The sequence below is a fragment of the Rana temporaria genome, chromosome 6, assembly GCF_905171775.1.
Source record: "Rana temporaria chromosome 6, aRanTem1.1, whole genome shotgun sequence".
Lineage (NCBI taxonomy): Eukaryota > Metazoa > Chordata > Amphibia > Anura > Ranidae > Rana > Rana temporaria.
In genome coordinates, this window is record NC_053494.1 from 67,160,167 (window position 1) to 67,167,015 (window position 6,849).

The 6,849-nt window shown below is 46.7% G+C and overlaps 1 protein-coding gene across 1 annotated transcript in view; it reads right to left on the minus strand.

Annotated features, from left to right (window-relative positions):
- Positions 1-2,698, minus strand: part of NDE1 (nudE neurodevelopment protein 1) — a 90,021-nt gene extending 87,323 nt beyond the window's left edge. Inside the window, exon 1 of the mRNA XM_040356920.1 lies at positions 2,572-2,698. The gene's annotated coding sequence lies outside the window, so the exon portion shown is untranslated. The remainder of the gene's footprint in view (positions 1-2,571) is intronic.
- Positions 2,699-6,849: the final 4,151 nt, after the last annotated feature.

Here is a 6,849-nt window from a genome sequence, read left to right on the forward strand (position 1 = left end):
GCCTGTCCAGCACTGAGCATGTGCGAGATCTGCAAGGCTGAAATCCAGGAAGTCATACAGTCTGGCTTCATGATGCCCACACTTAAGATGGCCCCAGTCAATTTCTATTTTATAAAGTGTCTAAATGCTGTAACAACCTAACAAAATGGACCTTAGTTTACAGGCCAACTTTACTAGAATACATTAAGCTTGTGTATTACAGGGGTATTTATATTTAAAAAGTGAAATTGTGTCCGGAACTCCTTTTTAAGCGTTTTGTGCTCAAACGGCAGCTTTCCATCCCCAATTTCCTCTCCCCTTGCTGCTTTTTATTGGCTAAACAGCAATACCTGATTGTGTAATATATATATATATATATATATATATAAAAACGGCTACAGCGCAGTTGGATAACTGTTAGGGCGCACCAACATTCTCCCTGGAATGTCTGACGATCAAGTCTCCCAGACACAGCGTGTCACAGATAAGGATAAAGGACCGATGACAGTGGCCCTTTACCATATGATCACTGACAATGACATGTCTGGTTCAGCTCCTCCCCTCTTGCCGATCGGTACAGCAACAGCTGGATCTGAAGCGCCCACAGCGCTGATCTGTGCCCATCCCTGGCTCATCCAGCCATATTCATGCTCAGTTATGCTCCATCATCATCCATGCCACATAAAAAAAAAAAAAAACGCATAATAGGTAGTCAGATTAGATTTGAAATGCATGTCCCTAGAACACCTGATCATGCTCCCTGCATGTTGGGTCTCTGTATGTGGCCACGCTGTGTAAAAGTCTCACACATGTGGTATCCCCATACTCAGGAGTAGCAGAATATATTTTGGGGCAAATTTTTTCTATGCGTTAGAAATATCTTATAAAATTGGCAAGTTTGCGTAAAAAAATGTAAATGCGTTAATTTTCCCATACACATTTTCCAAAAACCTGTGGGGACACACACACACACACACACACACACACACAATGCCTCAGATTATACATTGGGGTGTTTACTTTCCAAAATAGACTTGGCAGGAACACAAGATCTCCATCTTCCCCTGTGTCAGAATTGTGATCTGTCTCTGGAACGATTGCAGGTAGCCAGCGGACATCGGGTCCGCCAGACCTGCCGATTAGCTTCCCCTCTATCCAATCAGGGTGCAAATGCACCCCCGGCATCATGCACCACCCAGTGGCTATTGCATGAACTAGCATACAGGTATACAATTTCGTGCAATAGAGCCGACCTGCCGCAGTACATGTACATTAAGTGGTCGGCAAGCAGTTAAAGCGGGAGTTCACCCATTTGTAAAAAAAAAATTGTTATCCCCTTAGCTTCCTGCTCGTTCGGTCTAGGGGAATCGGCTATTTGTATTAAAATATGAGCAGTACTTACCCGTTTTCGAGCTGCATCTTCTTCCGTCGCTTCCGGGTATGGGTCTTCGGGAGCGGGCGTTCCTTCTTGAGTGACAGCCTTCCGAGAGGCTTCCGACGGTCGCATCCGTCGCGTCACTCGTAGCCGAAAGAAGCCGAACGTCGGTGCGGCTCTATACTGCGCCTGCGCACCGACGTTCGGCTTCTTTCGGAAAATCGTGACGCGATGGATGCGACCGTCGGAAGCCTCTCGGAAGACTGTCCTTCAAGAAGGAACGCCCATTCCCGAAGCCCATACCCGGAAGCGACGGAGAGGATGCATCTCGTAAACGGGTAAGTACTGCACATATTTTAAAATAGCCGATTCCCCTAGTAAAAACGAGCAGGAATCTAAGGGGGAAAAGTGCCCTCTAAGGGTGAACCCCCGCTTTAAAGCCGAGTGCCACCAAGTGCCTCTCTCCTGTCGGAGAGAGGGAGAGAGAGACACTCGCGCATGTGCAGTGGGGTTCCTGGCATGAAGCCAAAAAGCTACACAGCCGAGGACCCTTACCTGCAATGGAGGCAACTGCACCCAACAACTAATGGAAACAGCTGCAGTTCTGACATCACTGGACAGGTAAGTGTCCTATTAAAAGCCAGCAGCTGTATGTGCAACTGCTGCTTTTTTTCCCCCTTGCACAGACCTCCAATTTAAGTAAACACCCCAAACACGGGTCTCAAAGACAGAGCATTGTCCCTCACGAGATCACAAATGCACTACTTTTGGTGTGGTACGATTTCAGCCCATCCAAAATTAATGGGCTGAAGAGCACCGCACAGAACTGCAGGTGAATCGCACAGCATTCCAGTGTGATTGACATGCAGTTCGTAGTGTGAATGGGCCCTCACATGCATGATATGAACATTGCAACTACAGAGGTCCCACTGACTGCAGACTCCACACAGTGACAGAGGTACTCCTAAAAGGTAAATCACAGATACATTACTAAGCCATACATATTGAGGACAGCTCATTAAGTATTTAATAAAAGAGATGATGAGAGCGTTAGAACTTCAGCAATCACAACGTTCAGCTCCAGGTACTTCCCCTTCAAAATTTTCCATCAATTCTCGGTTTTGCAGCAGTCGTATACAAAGAAGTCCCCGGCTGTCATGGTGAACACAAACCACAGCCAGCAGTAAGAACGATCAGGTAACGGAAGCTCTTCATACCTCAGAGTGGCCGAGCACTGACCTCGCCTTCCTCTCAACCGATCTCCCGGACAACCGTCCTCCGCGGCCGAATAATAACACTCACTAATACAAGCCTCGAGTCAAACTCAAACTTCCCCGTAATCCTATTGGCTTATACTTGTACATAGGCGTCGCCATTTCCAGCCAACCCGCTAAGGAAAGAGGCAGCGGCTAAGCGTTTTTTTTTTTTTTTACTTTGTAACAACTTTATCAACAATGCGATCTGCGTTTATGTTCGGAATATATATACATAGTCATTCTGAGTTAGGGTTGCCTTGCCACCCTTTCTTCAATCTTCAAGCCAGCCAAACCTGAACACTTTAACGGCACATGGCAAATAATTTTTTCAGTGACACCAACCCCCCCCCCCCCACACACACACACTTTATACTACAGGGGCCAGTGTCACCCCCTTCATACCATAGGACCCCCCCATTGAGACCCTCGTTAGATCAGAGTCTCCTTATGAGTACCCCCCCCCCCTTAGAGACCCCCATTACATCAGAGTACCCTTATGTTAGTAGCCCTCCCTTAAAGACACCCCATTATATCAGAGACGGGACCCCTTATATCAGTGCCCCCCATTACATCAGAGTCCCCTTATGTCAGTAGCCCTCCCTCCTTAAAGACAACCCATTATATCAGAGTCCCCTTATATCAGTGCCCCCCCCCTTAGAGACCCCCATCACATCAGAGTCCCCTTATGTCAGTATTCCTCCCTTAGAGACACCCCATTATATCAGAGTCCCATTATGTCAGTAGCCCTCCCTTAAAGACACCCCATTATATCAGAGATGGGACCCCTTATATCAGTGCCCCCCATTACATCAGAGTCCCCTTATGTCAGTAGCCCTCCCTCCTTAAAGACAACCCATTATATCAGAGTCCCCTTATATCAGTGCCCCCCCTTAGAGACCCCCATCACATCAGAGTCCCCTTATGTCAGTATTCCTCCCTTAGAGACACCCCATTATATCAGAGTCCCATTATGTCAGTAGCCCTCCCTTAGGGACCCCCATTATATCAGAGTCCCCTATATTAGTGCCCCCCTTAGAGATCCCCCATTACATCAGAGTCCCCTTGTATCAGTGCTCCCCTTAGAGACCCCCCCCCCCCCAATGTTTAAAAATGCAGGGCAACCTCTTATTATATAATTTTATTATTTCATATGTGAAAAAAAAAAGTGTGATGATGGTGGAAACCCCCAAGTGTAATCCAAGTATTGATGCACTCCAATATTATTCAGATATACTATATATTCTGTGCAATATTGATACACATAATACTATATGAATAGTGGTGGAAATCTCTGATCCATTCCAAAATGTTATGTGCTAGTATGCAACTTATCTAAGTCAAAGGGACTTTACAAGTTGGATATTAGCACAAAACATTTTGGAATGAATCGGAGATTTCCACCACTATTCATATAGTAGAATAATAAGGGGAAGCTGCACTGCATTTTTACTGCACCACACATCACACCTTTACTACACCGCAAAGAACACCTCCACTACAAGGCAGGGGGGGGGGGGCGGGGTCATTGGAAGGCGCCACAAAAATCTCCAGTGGGGGCGTCAAAATTAGGTTTCGCCTAGGGTGGCAAAAATCCTTGCACCGGCCCTGGTCAGTGTAGTGGTCAGTATAGTGTAGTGGTCAGTGTATTGGTCAGTATAGTATAGTGGTCAGTGTAGTGTAGTGGTCAGTGTAGTGTAGTGGTCAGTACAGTAGTCAGTGTAGTGTAGTGGTCAGTATAGTGTAGTGGTCAGTATAGTGGTCAGTGAAGTGTAGTATAGTGGTCAGTATAGTGGTCAGTGTAGTGGTCAGTGTAGTGTAGTGGTCAGTGTAGTGGTCAGTATAGTATAGTGGTCAGTGTAGTGTAGTGGTCAGTGTAGTGGTCAGTACAGTAGTCAGTGTAGTGTAGTGGTCAGTATAGTGTAGTGGTCAGTATAGTGGTCAGTGAAGTGTAGTATAGTGGTCAGTGTAGTGTAGTATAGTGGTCAGTATAGTGGTTAGTGTAGTTAAGTGGTTAGCATAGCGGTCAGTGTAGTGTAGTGGTCAGTATAGGAATCAGGTAGGTCAGTGTAGTGTAGTGGTCAGTATAGTGGTTAGTGTAGTGGTTAGTATAGTGGTCAGTGTAGTAAAGTGGTCAGTATAGGAATCAGGTAGGTCAGTGTAGTATAGTGGTCAGTTTAGTATAGTGGTCAGTTTAATTTAGTGGTCAGTGTAGTATAGTGGTTAGTGTAGTGGTCAGTGTAGGAATCGGGTAGGTCAGTGTAGTGTAGTGGTCAGTGTAGTATAGTGGTCAATGTAGTGTAGTGGTCGGTATAGGAATCAGGTAGGTCAGTGTAGTGTAGTGTAGTTGGCAGTGTAGTGGTTAGTATAGGCAGGGCCGGACTGGCCTACCGGGATATCGGGAGATTTCTTGGTAGGCAGCCTGCCTTGGGGCCGCTTTGATTTGCGGCTCCCCTCTCTCCTGCTCCTGTGTATCACGGAGCAGGCTGGGTCTGGGTTCGGCTTCGGCGGTGATGCTGTAACAAGGTCCCGCCCCCCTAGACCGGCTCATGTGATAGTAAATAGAATCAGTGTTCAGCCTATCACATGAGCCGCTGTTGGGGAGGGGGCGGGGCCTTGTTACAGCGCCGCCGAACACAGACTAGACCAGCTCCATGAATGAATGAATGAATGAAAACTTATATAGCGTGGCACATGCAAACTTAATCGCCTCTGGGCGCGTGTTGTTCCTGTCTCCTTTGGTATCAAAAGAGATGCGTTTTGATCTTTCTCCTGAATGCTAAGTGGTTCTCCTCCAACCGAATGCTGGTTGGTAAAGCGTTCCATAGTCTGGGACCCTGGACCGCGAATCTCCTTTCTCCTTTGGATTTGTAGTTGGCTTTCGGTATCTGAAGAAGATTTTGATTGGTGGATCGCAAAACACGATTGGGATTATGAGCTTTTATTTTTTCGCATAGATAATGGGGAGCATTCCCATGGATACATCTATGCGTTAGACAGAGTGCTTTAAAAGCAATTCTGTCTTTTACTGGCAACCAATGAAGGGTTCTCAGTGAAGGTGAGATTGATTCCCAAGGTTTTATCCCAGTCACAAGTCTGGCGGCCGTATTTTGAACGACTTGCAGACGAGCGATTTGGTACTTTGGGAGTCCGAGGTAAAGGGCATTTGCATAATCCAGTCTGGAGTTTATAATTGCTCCCACCACGACTGCTATGTCTTCTTTGGGAATGAAAGGAGTAAGTCTGCGTAGTAGGCGCAGCAGATGGTGAGATCCGCTGACTACTGACCCTATTTGTGCATCCATTGTCATGTAGGAGTCGAAGATGACCCCGAGACTTTTGACTTTGGCGCTAGGGGTGATGATTTTGCCCAGAATGGGCGGGGGGGGGGTCCAAGTTGTTGCAGGTTGTTTCATACGCTTGGCGTGAAACAGGAGAAGTTCTGTTTTCGCTCCGTTGAGTTTAAGATAACTCTTTGTCATCCAGTTCTCTATCAGAGAGAGGCATGTCTCTAGATTGAGGTGGTGATCCTTTTTATTGCAAATGCGGAAATATAGTTGCGTGTCGTCTGCATATGAATGATAAAGCAGTTTTTGGCTGCTGATGATTTTAAAAAGAGGACGGAGATAGATGTTGAATAGCACCGGCGACAGAGGCGATCCTTGAGGGACTCCGCACGATAATGTGCGTTTCTCAGAGGTGAAAGGTCCTAATTTCACTGTTTGCGATCGGTTGTCCAAGAAAGAGGAGAACCAAGATAAATCGCCTTCTGCGACTCTGGCTACTTCAGCTAGCCGAGTCAAGAGTAGCTTGTGGTCTACGGTGTCGAAGGCTGCACTTAGGTCCAACAGAACCAGAAGACAAGATTCTCCTTCGTCTGCTGCCTCAAGAGCGTCGTCCCATATTTTAAGCAATGCTGTTTCCGTCCCGTGTCCAGGACGGAAGCCCGATTGAAATGGATCAAGTAGGTTGTGGGTATCTAGATGCTGTTGCAGCTGTTGTACCACTACTTTTTCCATTACCTTTGAGAGAACGTTTAGGCCTGTTATGGGACGGCGGTGAATTGGGGTCTAGGGTGGGTTTCTTTAAGATAGGTCGGATTATGCCCTCTTTCAACTGGGAAGGCACTATGCCTTCCTTGAATGATTGGTTGATAAGCTGCGTGATAGGAGGTGCCAAGATGTCAGCGCATTCCTTCAGCAGTTTAGTGGGGATGATATCATTTGGCGCTGTGCCGTTACG